The 18,432-nt window shown below is 40.4% G+C and overlaps 1 protein-coding gene across 1 annotated transcript in view; it reads left to right on the top strand.

Annotated features, from left to right (window-relative positions):
- Nucleotides 1–18,432, top strand: part of large1 (LARGE xylosyl- and glucuronyltransferase 1) — a 253,489-nt gene that overhangs the window by 142,949 nt on the left and 92,108 nt on the right. The gene's annotated exons all lie outside the window — the stretch shown is intronic.

Consider the following 18,432-nt stretch of genomic DNA (forward strand, 5'->3'; position numbering starts at 1 on the left):
GAGACGTATTTCTCTCTTTTTCAGAAGTTCAAACCTAAGGTGACAGAAATGCTTTTTGGCTGATCACTTGGCGTTCAAGGACACCAGGACAGACATGCGGACTTGCCTCATGTAAAAAGCTCTGGTTATCCTTGTATGACATTACACTGTAGGGCCATGTATAAAGAAAAGAAAATCAGAAAAGAGTTAGCACATGCACACAACAGTTATGCTTAGAGTACTTAATCCCATTGTATTTGTATTTATTTGTTTTCCCAGTTTGACAGTAAAGGATGTCACCTGGTTTAATTTGTGCAGCCTTATTGCCATGATATGTGAGAGTAAGTGGATTTTATATTACTGCTTAGCTAATCAAATAAAAATGATCAATCCCCTATCTAGCACTGTGTAGTATATATAACTGCCCTGATATTACTACCCTCTGTAGACGTTATGAATTCAAACATGCCAGTTTTAAATATATTGTATTAAGGTGTTCTTGTCTTTACTAAAATCAAAACTAATCAAAGGACAAAATTCTCTTACAAATTACGAGGGAGTGATTTCACATTTGACTAATTAATGGACGCAATGTTATTGCTGATGCTGAATCGCCTTTGGCATACATTACATTCATTACAAATTTAACTTGAAGTTAAAGTGAGGGTTCAGAGTAATTTCACCCTATGGTGCTTCGCACCTTGACCTCGAGCCAAACAACCCCCCATAAGCTTTTTTCCCTTGTTATAACGTTGGTCGAGTTAGCGTTATCAGCTGGTTAGCTTAGTGCAGGCGCTAATGGATCCACGTTTGTATCTCATAAAGTACCCCACTAATAATGCCCGGAATGATACCAAACGTCTACAGTAGTACAAATAGTTTCTGTACTTATAAAACAAGGCATTAGAAAGTTTGTAACTACACCAGAAGTACAGTATACTTAAATAACACTTGCCTGATGGATACTCCTCTTGGCTGCTACCGCGCTATCGCACGAGATCATGCACAGAGCACATCTATTGCCGGAAAAGACTACTGGAGAAGAAGATCCAAGAAGCGAGTGAAGAGCAGAAGCAGCTACTGCAGCGTGAGGCGATAGGACAAGATGCCACACAGTTGTATATATCCCGGCTGCGGTTTAAAAGTTTAATAGATGTTGTGCTTTGTGCAGGATCTCGCGCGATAGCAGCCGAGAGGCTCTGGGTTGAAGCGTACGTTTAACTGACATACGGCTTGAGAACTGGACAGTTAGGTTTAGGAAAAGGTTGTGGGTGGGGTTACAAAATGTACGTTTCACTTACACACGGGACAATGACGGGACACAAACCCACCACCCCAACCTACCTCATTATGCAGATTTTCGGTCTTTCATACTACTTGCTACTATTGTCGCTCTTAATACTACGTCATCTTACAGCGTCGCGGCCGAGCTGCTGCTCTGCCCAGTGCATCCCATACAGACTCTTACAGGTGATTTTTGCGTCCGTATCCAACGATAAGAGTCACTGACTAAGCATCAGTATTTTACGAGTTGGGAGTGAGAATGGGTTGGATGCAGGGACGTAGCTACAGTTAGTATTGGAGGTGCAGGGGCCTAAAGGCAGATTTATGGTTATGTGTAGTGTGTTGTATTTTGTAGCGATGCTGCGTTGCTGTGTGCATTGAGGAATCCGCTGACACTGTTTCTTGATTATAAAAGTTTATTTACATCAAAGAATTCAGCATCAATTTACAAGCTCCTGCAGAAGCTAGGAGAGGACCGCTTCCCAATTCTTAATATTTTCACTCTGTCTTTCTTTGTTTTTTGAAATCCGTATATCTATACTTCATAAATTGGGGTGGGATCAATAATTGACCAATGGCTACAAGCCAACTGGCCTTCTGTTCAACAAAGACATCTCTATCTTGGGGGCCCCACTGATAACGCTTTCCAGATGTTTCCTGTGGCCATTTCCTGTGGCCCTTTTCTTATAAAAGTGTGGTAGAGTTCATTTGAGTCCTCATGCCAAATCTTAAGTACAAGTCATAAATGTTCAGATAAAGCTTAAATACAAGTTATATAGAATGGTCAGATAAAATAGGGTGTTAATATTAGGGCTGCAACAACGAAACAATAAAATCGATAAAATTCAATTACTAAAAAAGTGTGTCGCGCAACTATTATGCCACCGTACCGTCCCTCCAGTAGCTCTTCTGGTGCTGCTGTTTACTCATTATCTAGCTGTCTAGCATGACAAGCTAGCGTTAGCCCGTTAATAACAGTAATAAAGCAGGGTTGGTATAGTTTGCAAGACTAAAGACACGGTTTTATTCACTCGCCTTTTTTGGCCCATTCATTTTTCAATCTGTTGTCATGTATATATTATGTGCTTTGTCCCATATCAGTTATTGTTGACAAATATATTAGTGTGTGGTGTATAAATGAACTTAACTTGCACTTACTACAATGATGGTAATAATTTAATGAATGTGTGTGTGTGTGTGTGTGTGTGTGTGTGTGTGTGTGTTTGTGTCTGTCTGTCTTGTCTGTATCTGCTATTTGTGTTACTTACCTTTACACAACTATTAACTAAAACAACAAGTATGTATGTTTTGAGTTAATGTAAATTAATCCTTTTTTGTCTTTTTTATCAGATTCATTGATTAATCAAAAATAATCGACAGATTACTCGATTATTAAAATAATCGTTGGTTGCAGCCCTAGTTAATATACTACAGTAGGATCTACACAAAGCCTACACTGTAGCCCAATGGTTCTCAAACTTTTTTGGTCATTCCCCACTTTGGACAAGGCGGAATTTTCAAGCCCCACCTGCCCCCATCGGCCCAACACAATGCTAGTGAAATACGCAACAAGCTTAAACTGTTCCAAATTATTGAACAACTAGTATCAGTATAGTAACAAGTTGTATCTAAATACAAACTAACAATCTACATCCAATAACAACAAGTTCAAAATTAAAGAAAATAAAAGTACAGCTGTGTCAAAATTTGTATCAAGTTCAAAAATAGAAAATAAATAAAAGCGGCACTTTGCAATCTGTTAAAAAAAGAAAAAAAGAAATCAATTTGGCAAGACAGGTCTGTTTATCCCTGCATTCGTGGCTGCAATGAGCCTGTTTTGCATTGCACAACTTCTCAAACTGGGTTTGCAGGCTTGATACTGCCACTCTCAAGTCATGCTCAATGTTCAGCTGAGATCTGTACTTTGTTTTCAGTGAAGCAACAGCTGAAAAGCCCATCTCACAGAGATATGATGTGGCATAATAATATAATATAATCCAATAATATAAGATATATTACACTGCATAATGAGCACTTTTACTTTTTGGTACTTTAAGTACAGTATATTTTACTTAAGGACAATGTTGAATGCAGGACTTGTAACTTACAATTTGTAACTCTACAACACAGTTTATTCTACTTTTACTGAAATGCATGATGTGAGTAAGTCTTCCACCTCTGGAAATCACCAACAACAGTCATGCATGAATAGCTGCAGCTGTGTTTAACACTGAAAACACACAGCTTAGTACAGCATTTACTCAGGGCTCTTAAGTTTTAAGGACAGGCAGTGACAACTTTTGTTGAGGAAGTAACCTCCTTAAATGCGCATATGACAATTATTCACCTCAATGATAAATTCATTAATTTTAATGAATTAATACACCCCTGGACTGTAATATTTCAGATGTGTTTTGAGCAAGATTTCTGCTCATGTTCAAAACTTTTTGCACATTCAAAATATATCTGTGTTCTCTGAGATTTGGAGGAGTCATGATATTTTGAGAAAAATAAAGTACCTAAAAAAAAAAACCTATAAAATAATCTACCTGCATCATAGTCTGCTGTGCATTACGTGATTGCTGTGCTGATACGGTAGATCTCAGACCTTCTGACAGACTCAGAGCCCTGTTTGGGAACGTTTAGGGAAGTGTCTGTACGCTGCTCTATGCTTGTTTCTCATTGGTTGTTGCGTTAAATCTTACCCAGATACAAGAGTACTATTTTCTGATTGGCTATTGTATAGCCCCTTTCTTTTTTTTTTTTTTTGATTGGCTGATAAGTGGCAGGCTTGACTAAGAACTCCAGGGAAGACACGCTTGATTCCTGTCAGTTCCATAGTGAGAGCGGCGCGCCAGAAAACTTCTGGGCGCTGCAGAATATTAAATATGTTATAAATAGTTTTTCCGCGTGAGAAATACAATGTGTGGCGGGATTGCGTGTCACGCTCAATGTATGACACTTGAGAGCCCTGGTTTCCTTGCAGCTCTGCTACAGTAGCAGCGAACCTTTAACGTTACCTGCCGGTCACATCGTCTCTAAACAGTCCGCTCACAGTGAAGTCCTGCACGGATCAACAGATGTTAGTGTCCGGCGGCTGCTCGCTCTGTTTGTTAAGACGCACCGAGCAGATTAATATGAAGCCGCTCGGTGTTTGACTAGCTAATAAGCCGTTGGCCTGTTATCTTGAGCTTTGTCTGAAGGCGCCGAGTGGCCAGCCAGGCTCGACACACCGACACATTTCCGCACATCCTCCACTCAGTTTAACCGCTATGAATACACTCAGCCATGATGAAATTGTTTTGTTGGCAACAAACAACTTTTCATCTGTGTGGATTGAGGAGTCCAAACTATTTTTGTTTGATGTATGCCCGGATACCACGCTACGCTGTATCGCACACAAAGGCCCACAGAAGAATGTGAATAATGTCAGGTTCTAAATGAGTGTGGTGAAAATATTCCGCGGTTTGTTTCACATTACTTGGATGAACTGCCACCTGTCGGGTTTGGCAATATGGACGCCTCGGCGCTGCTTAGCCGAGTGCAGCAGCTGAGCCAAAAAGTCTATGGTCTGAGGAGGGCATTGGAAATGCAGGCAGAAGTGGGTGAGAACTTTGGGGCAATTGTTGCTGCCATGGATCGCTGTGTGACAGTGGTGGAGACGCACCGCACATCGGCCTGCGACCCTGCTGCTGGCACCGCATGAGAGGGGGTGCAGGGGCTAGCAGGCCCTGTTCGACAGGAGGAGAAAACAACGTCTCCCGCTGGGAAGTCTTGTCTCCTTGGTCTGGACACCGGGATCGCCAGCACCTCATGCGGAGAGGTGAAGGGGCTGGTGGGCTCTGCTCAACAACGGGAGCTCCTGGATGTAGCAGTAACATCGCCACGATCACAACTACAGTCCCCACAGTGGAGCGTTGTTGTGAAAGAAGGTCGCAAAAAGCCGGGGTCCCTTAAAGCAACTGTGCCGTGGAAATCCAACCACAAACAAGCTCACTTGAAACATGACCAGAGGAATATGGGAATAATTGGAACTGGTACTGAGAGCAACATTGGAGTGGTGAAAACAAAGTTGGTGAATGTGTTTGACACTAGGTTTTCTCCCACTCTGGATGCAGACACGCTACGTGAATATTTATCTGGAGAGCGGAACAGTGACGTGTCAAAAGATCGAGTCGGCCCGCAGCAGGTATGGCTCATTTCACATCACCGCTGAATGTAATAATGTTGCTGATATCTACGATCCAAAACTCTGGCCCGACGGGACTTGTTCGTTGCTATTATGTGGCCCGTGGCACCAAGGCATTTGGTAATGAGGTGGGGGGTGAACTGAATAGCCATGGTACACCTACAGCTCCACATGAGAGCCAGCCTGCATTGTAGCTGCTATGATATGAATTAACCTATATGAACATCTGTGTGTTGGCCACAGTGAAACTGATAAATCACGCTGTATTGTTGTGGACAAATTGATGGACACGTGACATTTTGTGTGTCCAGGAGACGTTACTGGCTAAACAAGACCTGGAAGGACTAAGTTCTATACATAGGGACTTTCATGGGGCAGGTGAATCAACAACTAAGTGCTAAAGTTGTCCGGGGGAGAATTCCAGGGGGGGTAGCCACGATGTGGAATAAAAAATATGACCGGTTGGTTAATGTTATAAGATTGGGTGTTGACTGGGCTACTGGGCTTGAGCTGTGTTGTAATGATAAGAACATAATCATTTTGAATGTCTATACGCCATATGAGTGCATACAAAATGAGGATGAGTACCTCAGTAGATTGGTATTTATCATGTCTTTTATTCAGGACAATTCTTCTACCTGTATCTATGTCGTTGGTGACATGAATGCTGATGTATCTGATGCCAACTCTTTATTTGGTAATCATTTAATGCAGTTTTGTTCAGACGGTGGATTGATTTTATCTAGTAAGGTACTATTGCCGAATGATAGCTATACTTATATCAGCGAGGCCTGGCACTCTACTTCCTGGCTGGATGCCCATGACTCCATCGATATGATGAAGATTGGTTACGATCTGGCTACTGCGGACCATATACCCTTTCTAATGGTGTTTAACACAGGCAATTTACCAGTGTTGTTGCCTGTGGAAAATGGCATTGATGTAGGGAAAATAAATTTGTCAAAATTGTCTAAAAAAAATCTTAAGGAATATTTCAATTGTCATTCTCATGCTTTGTTGGGTAATATTAAGGTCCCAAAAGATGCCTTATTGTGTTGGGATATGCACTGTAAGAATGTACAACACTGTAAGGATTTATGTTCCCTGTATAAGGCTATTGTGGAGTCTCTCTGTATCTCGAGTAGGCCTCTATTTAAACATAGGACAAAAGTGTGCAATGCTAAGCCAGGTTGGAAAGATCATGTAGAAGACCTCCATACAGGCATGGCCCCTTGTTTGAAAATAAGAAATGCACTAATCCTAGATTTAAATATGCACTTCGCTATATTAAAAGAAATGAAAATACTATAAGGTCAGATTCACTGGCATGGAAGCTGCAAAAAAATAATGTTAATGACTTCTGGAAAGAAATAAAAACTATGAATAATAGCAAAACATTTCTCCCATCTAATATAGATCGTGTGAGTGGTCCTGATGAAATTTCACAGTTATGGCGGAAACAATATTATGAACTGTTAAACTGTGTAAAAAAAGTAATCTGTTTGTAGTGGATAATGTAGAGTTTAATGATGATGTTGTTGTCACTTCTGCTGAAGTCAATGAAGCAATATTGAAGTTAAGAGATAATAAGGCATGTGGTCTGGATTGTATTACAGCTGAACATCTTAAACTTGCCAGTAAGAAACTGTGCCCTCTGGTAGCTATGTGCTACACAGGTTTTTTTGTTCATGGAGCATTACCTGATTCTATGCTCTCTGTTGTGCTAGTACCAGTTATTAAAGATAAAGTGGGGAAGCTGAACAGCTCAGATAATTACAGGCCAATAGCTCTGGCCAGTGTTTTGTCCAAAGTGCTGGAGACAGTTCTATTGTGTAGACTTGAGAGGTACGTCCTGTCTACTGATAACCAATTTGGTTTTAAAAGAAAGCATGGCACTGATTTATGTATCTTTACACTAAAGGAAATTTAAGATAAATATAATATGCAAAATTCCACAATGTTCATGTGCTTCATTGATGCTTCTAAAGCATTTGATCGTGTTAATCATGAGAAATTATTTTTAAAATAGTCTAAAAGTGGTGTCCCTGGTTTTTTAATAAGAATCTTGGTTTATTGGTACTTGCATCAGACAATGAGAGTGAGATGGGGGAATGTTACATCTGTCCCCTTCCAAGTGACCAATGGTGTCCGCCAGGGCAGAATTCTGTCTCCTTTTCTTTTTAATATGTATATGAATGATTTGTCTTTGATTTTAATGCATGTGATACAGGTTGTAGGGTTTGTGACTCACTAATTAATCACCTTATGTACGTCATTTTTAGCCCATATAGTGCTGGTCTCCAACAGCTTCTGAGAATATGCACACAGTATGGTGCTGATTTTGATATAAAATACAATGCCAAAAAGAGTAAGATCATGATTATTAGAAGTAGAGAAGACAGACAGTCAACCTTCCCTGACTCGATCTGTCTGGTACTGCACTTAGGGTGTGCAGTGAGATTACATATTTGGGCCATATTATTGCAAATTACCTGTCTGACGATAAGGATATATAGGCAGCGTCGGAAGCTGTATGCTCAAGCGAACATGCTGTATTGTAAGTTTAGCATTTATCTGTGAAGATCTCACTCTTCAGAGCGTATTGTACACCTTTGTATACTGCCTACCTATGGTGTCGTTATAAGCAAGGCAGCATTAGAAAACTCATAGTGGCTTATAATGACAGCATGAGGCTGCTGCTGAGAGCTCCAAGAACCTCCAGTGCAAGCCATATGTTTGTCAGTGTCAGGGTACCTACCTGCTCTACTGTTTTACGTAACCTGATGTATAGATTTATGTGTAGGGTATTTGAGTCAGAAAATGACTTGATCACTGTTTTGGCTAACCCTGTACGCAGTTCTGTCAGATTTTCTTCCAGACTGTGGAACCATTGGCGAACATGTCTGTATGTCAGACACTGAACATTGTATTTTTGTATTTTTTGTACTCTTTGTGTTTTTTATTGTGATATGGATCCCCTTGGGTCTGAAATAAAGTTTTCAAATATGTATGGATGGGTGGAGGATTTGATCCCCTGTCTGTTTCTGCAGTAAAGACGCTGGGAGATGCTTTTGGCTCTTCACTTCTTGGGAATTTCTTTCCTTCGTGGCAGCAAAAAACATTATACGTGCCGTCAGAAACTACTTCAGGTTAAACTGGGCTCACTTTAATGGCTGACTTAGCTGACACTATAAAGAGACTTGAAGAAACTAGCTTAGCAACAATAAGGCTACAAACAACCCATAATGCAACACTTTTGAGAGAAGCTGGTGTTACACCTGAGCTCTGTTCAAATGGAATATCTGATGTTATGACCACATAATTGAATAGTCATTGAGTTTTCAAAAATAGATTCCAGGAAAAACGTATCATCTTATATGTGCCTCCATGTGGTATACACAGTATATCACGTTGTTTTAAAAATAACATAAAATAAAAAATAAAGAAATGTTTACTGCAATTAACTGTTTTCCACTGTTATGTCACATGTGTAAAACAAACGTTTAAATTACTAATTTCTTAGTTTTTAATTACAGTTCACAAGTTACATCATGAATTTGGACAACAGAATTTTGTAAAACAATAAGACATTATCATCATATCATCAAAATTCTAGCCCTAGTACGGACCATTTTAGTGACTACACAACCTCCAATTGAACAAAAGTTTGAAAGATTTCTCACTTAGAATTAGAAACGTGATTAGACTTGTTAATGATAAATGAATATCCTGATATGGTTATTAATCAAAGCTCCATGTGAGGTGCAGTTGCAGGATGAAATGGTGGAGTGAGGAGAGATGATGCTGACTTTGGCTTTCATCTTTACTTGTACCAGCACCACTGACTCAGCAGGAAACACTCCCACTGATCTCCTTGTACCTCTTCACAGCTAATTTAAGAACTTGCTCCCTCCCCCCTCAGCCGCATGCTGCATGCTGAGAAATAGATTTTGGATGGCCTGAGGTTTGCTGTGTGAGGACTTTGCTTAGTGAGACATGCATACATACTATTATGTCCAACTGTAATCCATTCTAACCAGACTGTAATTGCTGAATAGCAGGTATTGGCTTTCATCCTTCACGGGCTCACAGGCCAGATAGTCTGTGAATTACAAAATCAATAGCTACTGAACAGTGTAATGTGAATGAATGTTTTGAAGATTCTAAAAGTTTATGCAGTTGCTGTGGTTTGAATATAGAAAACAGTGAGAAGAACCCCCTTGTTTTGAGCTATTTGGGCTATTTTCTAAAGATATCTAAGATATTCTAAACCAGAGATAAACGTATTTTGTGTTGATCCAGAGTACAGCTCTATTGATTGTGTTTCCTTTTTCTTGCCTGTCATGGCTCTCTGACCCGAAAACCCAGTATTTTACTGTTCTTGGAAAGGGCCGATGGTTGAGAGATCACGATCAGGTGCTCAGTTTTTCTCATTGTGGATTTTTAGATTTAGTCAAAAACACTTTTAAGAAAGGTAGGCCCCTGTGTATTAACACATTGTTGTTAACAGCATTTCTTTAGTATAACAGCATAAACATGTTTCCCTGTTTATTTTGCTTCTCTGACACATAAACAATGCCATTGATAATGATGGGAAAGGAGAAAGGTTCAATTGTTTTCTTTCTCCAGGACAAGGCAGATGGCCGCCCACCTAGGGCCAGGTTCTGTTGGAGGTTTTGCATTTTCAAAGGACGTTTTTCTTTGCCACTGTCACCAAGTGCTTGCTTTTGGGGGAATATTGAAAATTAGAGAGTGTGGTCTAGGTCTTCTCTATATGAAAAGTGGCCTGAGATAACATATGTTATGATTTGACACTATAAATAAAATTGAAAATGAAATCTGGTTAAAAAAAAAAAAGTGTTGAAAGTGTGCCAGACCTATCTCCACAGCACTGTGAAGTAAGGTCTGGCTACACCACACAGACATTCTAGGATAGGAGAAAACAACGCTCTGGGTTGTTTGCATTTCTTTAAACCAATCACAATGGTCTTGGGTTGCGCTAAGTTCCAAACGCAGTAATGGTGGCTCTGCAAAATCGTCTCGGTAAGGAACTTGTTCTGGTGGAACATGTGCGCCCTGCAAAAGTAAACGCCACATACAATATTAAATTAAATGAACTGTTCACACAATACTGTAATGTGAGTTATTTAAATCAGCTGGATACATGGTTAAACGTAATTTGGTCTTACTAGTTTATCGCTGTGTGTACCAATCGGTCCCAAAACGTCCCAGTTAGATGCCGTTGGTTCTTTCTGTGGATTGATTGTAAAGATTTACAATCATTCCCCCGAAAGATCCAAGCATGCCTGCCTTATTGCATGATCCAAATTTCTTTCAAAACTTGCCAACGGCAACACACAGAGAGCGGAAAGTAAGGGCAATTATCCTAGAAATGTGCTCCTGTTGATCCAGACTACAGAGTGTAAGGTGTTGCTTGTAGTGACAAACCTACATAAAATCATAAATAACTACAGTTCCCCTCAGCTCTACAGTGTTTTAGCCTCTTTCAGCCCATTGTTTTGGATTTGGCTCTCATCAAACTCATTTCCAGCAGCAGGCAGCTGTTTTCAGTGAAAACCCGGATAAACCCATTGTATACCACCTGCTCAGAAGCAAATAGCAGACAGACACAATCAGGATAATAAATCACACCAGGTGTTATGAGCACACTAATCATCTTTATTTTAATTCACATTTGCTGAAATATATGGACATTGTTACATTTAAAACTGCACAATTTATGTTTAAAGTTAAAGAAAATTTACCATGTAACATACACGCAGTGTTTAATGAAAGAGATGGGGGATATCATCTAAGAGGACATTGTATGTTGAAACAAACTCTTGTGTGAACTGCTGTTAAATGCATATGTGTTTCAGTTTGTGGGGTGAACTTATGGAATGGACTGAACAATGACATTAAACAGAGCCATAATATTCAGTTAAAAAATAGATTAAAGAAATCATTACTTGACCAATACAGAAAAGAATAGACCAAAACATAGGAATGGGAATTATAATGTGAAGGTATTGTTGTATATTGTTGTCGTAAGTTATTGTAAGACCTGAAAGATTGTATGTTGTATTTGCATATGTATTTGTTTTGTAATAATATGATATTGTGAAATAGGGGCAGGACCAAATAAGCTATTTGCTTCCGCCTGCTCCTTCTTGAATGAATCCTTTTTTATTTTTCTGGTAAATTGTGTTTTATTTTGTGGTTATAATTTTTTTTGTTTTCTTTTCTTTTGCAACATTGTTGATTGTTCAAGATAAAATAAATAAATAAATAAATAAACTAGAACTGCAAGCAGTTATGACGGGGCCAAGCCTCCGACGCCCCGGGGAGCGTGCGAAAGCGGAACCCAAAGCCTGGCGGTGGGGAGGCAAACGTCAGTAAATATCGAAAGGTGTGAGCTGCGAGGTCTGCGGTACATTGCTGTTGCAAACATAGTAGTTAACAGTTCATCCCCATGCATATACAGACTACCTTTAACAATTCTCTACAATAAACAAACTTGTTAAGGGTGGAGGGGGGGAGGCAGGTGTGGTGGTTGAAGTAGCAGGGGAGGTGGTCAAGTTGTTATAAATGGTGTCATAGGCGCCGATTTATATTTTCCTCCATGGGTGCTCACAGCCGCACGCCCTTTAAAAAAAACAAAAATAGTCGAAAATTGTTTGCATTTCAGAACCTTAGGAAATGACAGCGGCTGATGCGAACACACGCCTATTAACTCAATAATAAAGCCGTGAAGTAGGCTTTCAACTCAGGACAGTGCCACTTCTCACAAATACAGATAGGATTGGAGATGAAAAGTTTAACCAGAAAGGGGAGCAAGCAAAAACAAAATACAAAAGTGTGAGCTGCAAGGTCTGTGGTACATACCCATTGCAAATAGGCCATTGACATTGATTGAGTAAAAGGGCCAAAACTCTCGTCTACGTTGATTATTTGTACCAAATTTGGTACAGAGACTCAGATCAGCATGCCGAACGAGCATCCCAAGTTTCGTGTTGATTGCACTTACTTTGGCAGAGATATTGCAATTGCAAATTTCCCATTTAAATGCATTGAGTTATTGGCCAAAACAAATAAACATTGCTTATAGCACCCCCTAAAGGCCGATCTTTGCCAAATTTGGTACAGAGCATCGTAGTGGGATGGTGAACAAGGCTGTCAAGTTGTTTGCTGATAACATTTAATTTTGCCGAGATATGATATGTGTGTGGTAGCTAGCTAGGAAAATCAGTTTGGTCGTCAAATGCGCATACTTTAACAAAGCAAAATTCTGGAGATGCTACGTACAAGGTTTCGTGCAGATCGGTCGCAAGGCCTAGGAAGAGTTCAAAACAGTTGGTTTTAGACATTGCGCGATATTGCAAAAACAGTTTTCAGCTGAAATGGGCATGGCCTATATCATGTGATTCAGCTTGATTCAAGGAACACGTGGATGTAAAGTTTTTTAATGTGCGATGTGTAATGTGGGAGTTAAAGGCAAAAAAAATTATAGCGCCACCTAGTGGTCCACGTGTATAATTTTTGGTAGATGTGGTCCAGGGCCCATTGTCCATCTAACCTGTAAATTTGAAGTTGTTCACATTAGTGTAAGTGGTGAATCTAGATTTGGGTCCCATAGGCCACGCCCACTTTGACCCCTCAGTACCTCACTCGAGGGTTGGCCTCAGGCGTGGCCCTAGATAGTACCCATCAAATTTTGTAAAAAATTGGATGAGCCGTTCATGAGATATAAACTTTTTGTACTTGTAGTGCCCCCTGGTGACCAATTTTCATAAAACGCGTGGGGGACCTTCAGAGCGTCATGGAAAACAAGAATCTAAAGTTTTGCGTTAATAGCATTTATTTTGGTCAAGATATAACAAAGTTGGTGTTTTCATAGTTAGCTACACAAATTAATTTGTGCGTAATATGTGCAATTTTTATGCTATCAAAATTATTTGTATTAACTTTTTGTCAGGCCCATCTGGAGATGCTACCTGCCAAATTCCGTGCCAATCGGTCACACAGTCTAGGAGGAGATCAAAAAAGTAGGTTTTTGATAAATCACGATTTTTCACACATAAAAGTCTCAGTGGAAATGGGCGGGGCCTATATGACTTGATTCAGTTGGATCCAGGGAACGCGTGGATGTATGGCTTTTGAATGTCGGGTGTACGGTGTGGGAGTTATAGGGCCAAACACGTTTTTTCTGCTATAGCGCCACCTAGTGGTGGAAGTGGGTACATTTTTGTGCCTGAGGTCCTTGCAGAGTTTTGGACCAGTCCTGAAAATGGCACCCCCCACCATGTACGGTTTAGGCTGTAGTCGGAGTTTTAGGCAGAGAAGAATAATGATTAATCCTTTGAAAAACAATAGGGTTCCACAGCCCTGCTGTGCGAACGGCGTAGCTGTGCGAACAGCGTAGCTCTGCTACCGCCGGTTCTTCAAGACTTGGGCTTGGACCCCTAATAAAAAACGAGACTGAGCTAACAGGCACTTTTTTGATTAACCCAAACCAAAGTAGAATCAATCACCTGTGAAGTTTGTCTCAGTAAAATGAGCAGGTTTTGTTTTTGAGCTCTAATTGTCCCGCTCAGTCATCACCTCTTTGTTCTTTGTTTTGCAGCCTTTCTAAAGGGGCTGCCTGCTCTCTGCTGCCTGCTCCAATAAGCTGTCATTAATCTTTCTTTCGGTCTTCATTAAAGGGATACTTCACCGATTTAGCATTCAGCTTTGGATCAGTAGAAACCCGGTAGTATATCTGAATGACCGTGCTTCCCTCCCTCATGTCCCCCTAAGACGAGAGATCTCTGCATTGGGGGTCTGGAAAAAAAAAAATCTTCCGATGACGTAAAATGACGATTTTTGCGTCATCGGAAGATTTTTTGGGCCAGAGGCAAAGGACTACAGCCAATAGAGCTACTTCCGCATGTTTTAAACCCGCCCACAGGGGGTTGGACTGCTGAGTCTGGCCGAGGTATTCCGAATGAAAACGACTGTCAGCCATCTTGAAGCTTCCCTAAACAGGCTCTCTGTTTTCAGCAGCAAACATTTACAACAATTATGTGCATTCAAACTACCACACATGTGTACCACCGGGATACATTGGTACAGATCGGAGAATGTGCAGGAAACATTATTACAGACGGCATACTCTGAGCTTCGCCTGCACAGAGACTAGTGGTGTCGCTCGCTGCCGCTAGCCGGCTAGGTTACATCCTCATCGGCTAGGTGGAAAGCTAATGCTAGCCGGCCACCTGTCCCATCAATCCTGCTTGCAAGTGTCCGCTCATTAAACAACAAACTGGACTATATCCAACTTCAACGAAACTCCCAACGCAAGTTGGGCTGAACAACAGTGTACCGGCACCGGGACTATCCAGCTACCAGGCTGCTCTCGCCGGCCCATGGAGGTGGGCTGTGTTAACACGGACTGGTGCAGAAATTAAATCCAACTAGCTACTGCTAGCTAACTGCTGGTGGAGCTTGTGACTGTTAAAACCCTCAGAGACCGACTGGATCATGCACGATCCAGCCACGGCACCTCCGGTTAATATTTAGATAATTTCATAACAGTTTAATGTAGCTGCTTACCGTTTTTTTCTACTACAAGCTAAGAAGCTAGGCATCGCGAACGTGTCTTTGGTGTCTTTGTAGCCTTTACAGAAGGTTTTATATCCAGCCTGGAAGTTGTGCCTCTTTACGGAGTTGTTCAGCAATAAATCCACACTCTTACATCCAAGATTTATCCACTTGATGTCCGTAATTCATCTCGTTTTCGGTCATTTCTGGCGCTAGCTTCTAGCCGACTTCACCGGCTAATTGCTACGAAGCTAAAGATTACAGGGATGTCTTTATTGTCTTTGTAGCCTTCACGGAAGGTTTTCTATCAAGCCTGGAACGCGTGCGTCTTTTCGGAGTTGTTCAGCAATAAATCCAAACGCTTACATCCAAGATTTATCCACTCGATGTCCATAATTTATCACTTTTTCGGTCATTTCTTCAGCTGGGTCTCTGTTACAGGGTGCTGCCGTGTAGTATAAATCTCCCATGATGCTTTGCAAGTGTGTTTACGTTTTTCGTCAATGGACGTCCGTCACAGAAAGTGGAAAGGCGAGTTCACTGACCGTATTAAATCCGAAAATCAAGCGAGAACAAACAGTAAAGTGAGAAAGAGAGATAATGGCGTCACTGTTTAGATAATTGGGATACATTTGGGCCTTTTTTTGAAGAAATGTAAATAGTTTGTCATTTATATGAGTTATAACGTTCATTATGTTTATTTTTGCACTGGATGACTCCAAATATATAGGAGAACTGTTATAGACTACACAAATTCTTGTGTACCATTTCTCTGTGTGTGATATCAATACATTTGACATTATTATTTTGATTATTGGCAAAAGCGTCTGGACTTTTTTTGAAAAAATGTATATATTTTGTCAACTTTATAAGTTATAATGTTTATTTCTTCACAGTTTGACACCCAAGACATATGGGAACTGATTTAGACAGGAGATTGGCTTAGCTTTTATTGTTCTGTGTGTGATATCAATAAATATCTGTGAGATTCATTTTCCGTTTTATTTATTTATTTGTTTTTAAGGTCATACAACCTTTTTTTACATTCAATTGACCTCACTACAGCACAAATATTCTAAACGCCCAGTTTTTCCTGAAAAAAATGATGTACATTGATTGACTGTGGACAACAGGGTTGATGTTTTACAAGCTTTTTTAGAAAATAAAACCAGACGGAAAAGTAATTGTAAAAATGGCCTTAGGTTCCTGAGCGTTAAATGCCGACCATTCAACATTCCACGCTAATTCACAGCTGTGTTTATACTTGGTGTTTAGCTACACCAATGCTAGTATGCGTTAGTCCTGGGGGGGTGAAAATGCCTTGTTGATGCTAGAGGTCAGAGGAGAATGGGCCGACTGATTCCAGCTGATAGAAGATCAACTTTGACTCAAATAACCACTCGTTACAACCGGGGTATGCAGCAAAGCATTTGTGAAGCCACAACACAAACAACCTTGAGCTACACCAGCAGAAGACCCCCCCGAGTACCACTCATCTCCACTAAAAATAGGAAAATGAGGCTACAATTTGCACGAGCACACCAAAATTGGACAGTTGAAGACTGGAAAAATGTTGCCTGGTCTGAAGAGTCTCGATTTCTGTTGAGACATTCAGATGGTAGAGTCAGAATTTGGTGTAAACAGAATGAGAACATGGATCCATCATGCCTTGTTACCACTGTGCAGGCTGGTGGTGGTGGGGGTGTAATGGTGTGGGGGATCCCTTTCACGTTCAGAACTGCATTAATTCTTTGTGTCATTGATTCTACAAGGTGCTGGAAGCATTCTTTAGAAATGTTGGCCCATATTTATAGGATAGGGTCAAACACGGTATTAGTATGGTGTTCCTAATAATCCTTTAGGTGAGTGTACATTCCATGCTAATTCACAGCTGTGTTATTATCGGTGTTTACAGCCCACCAAGCGCTAATGCTAGTATGCGTTAGCTGAACTTCATGGAGCATATAATGCGTGTGCACTAAATCTAGCTTGTTTCGTATGTCGCTTTTACATAATGCACACTGCTACACCCATGCCTGCTCTCCAGGCTCTCCTTGACCTTTATCTCTGCTCAGGTTGCCTTTCATAATCTCCCGCCCTAAAGCCCACATTACATCCCTTCCCCTCTTGTCCTGTCATCTCCTGGATCTCCTCTTTATTTCATTCTGCTTCCTTGCCTGTCCTATTTATACATTTTGTCTTAAAAACTTTAAATTAATTGTATTGTTTAGTATAGAATAAAATTTGCACCAAGAGCTGACTTTCAGATCATCACTCAATCAATCATTTTATTTGTCACATGAAAATCCTGTGAGGTACAATTTCAATGAAATGTAATCCCATCAATTTGTGCATGATTTATCATGAAGCAGAATGTGGGGGGCTGGAGGGGCAGTCTTACGATTTTAGGATCCTAGTGTCTTGAGGGTAGAAGCTCCTCCTGAGCCTCTCAGTGCTGGTGTATCTGGTACCCGGGTGGTTTTGATCTTTAATGATTTGCCTTTTTCTTGCAGCGCCAGATGTAACTATTCTTTAGGCAGGGTAGGGCAGCGCCTGTTGTGTGTTTAGCCTACCAAACCACTCTTTGCAGGGCCTTGTGGTCCTGTTCGGTGCTGTTTTTGTACCAGGCAGTGGTGTGAATGAAGAGAGGGAGCGCTGAACAAAGCAGTAAATCAGATTATTTAAAAAGTTATTTTCTGATTGTTTCACTGCGCTTATGTTTTAAAGCACAAATAAACACACCCTAACCCTGCATTGTTGGATTATACGTGAATGCAAAGCGTCATCCTGTCTGTGTTTGTGTGTCTGTGTCAGTTAAACTTGTGCGACACCCACTTGGGGCCCAAAGGCTCTTTGATGCCCATTAACATCCTGCACTCAGCAAAATAAAAAGAAAAGAGAAAATCCAGGCATAGTGCAGGGTCTCTGCAGATACAGACATCACCACACACTTCTAGTGGGTCATAAGTGATAATTGAGAGGGATTACTTTTGTATTAGTCTATAAATTGTTTTTAAGGAAAATATTGCATATTATGCCTTTAACTTTACTTAACATCTGTTTAAGGGTGGAGCTTTCAACTCTAATATAATGCTGGATAGTTTAATGAATTATAATGCATCACATTTGAATTGTTATATTTTCTAACATTTACAACAACCGTAACATTTCTCTGTCAGGTAAATGTAGTTCCTCTGAAATAGAAGTACACAGTAAGTCAGTAGTATACAGTTGAGTTTCTTTGGGGTACAATGAGTTAGAGGTACACATATTAAAGATATGCAATATTGTTTTTTGAAAAACCACCAAATTACTTCAGCCAAAAGCCCCATGAGACAATACATTACTACAAATTAATAAATAAAAGAAAGCGGACAATAAAATAAACTCTAGTTAAATCA

This window comes from Perca flavescens, chromosome 23, assembly GCF_004354835.1.
Source record: "Perca flavescens isolate YP-PL-M2 chromosome 23, PFLA_1.0, whole genome shotgun sequence".
In the NCBI taxonomy this organism is placed as follows: Eukaryota; Metazoa; Chordata; class Actinopteri; order Perciformes; family Percidae; genus Perca; species Perca flavescens.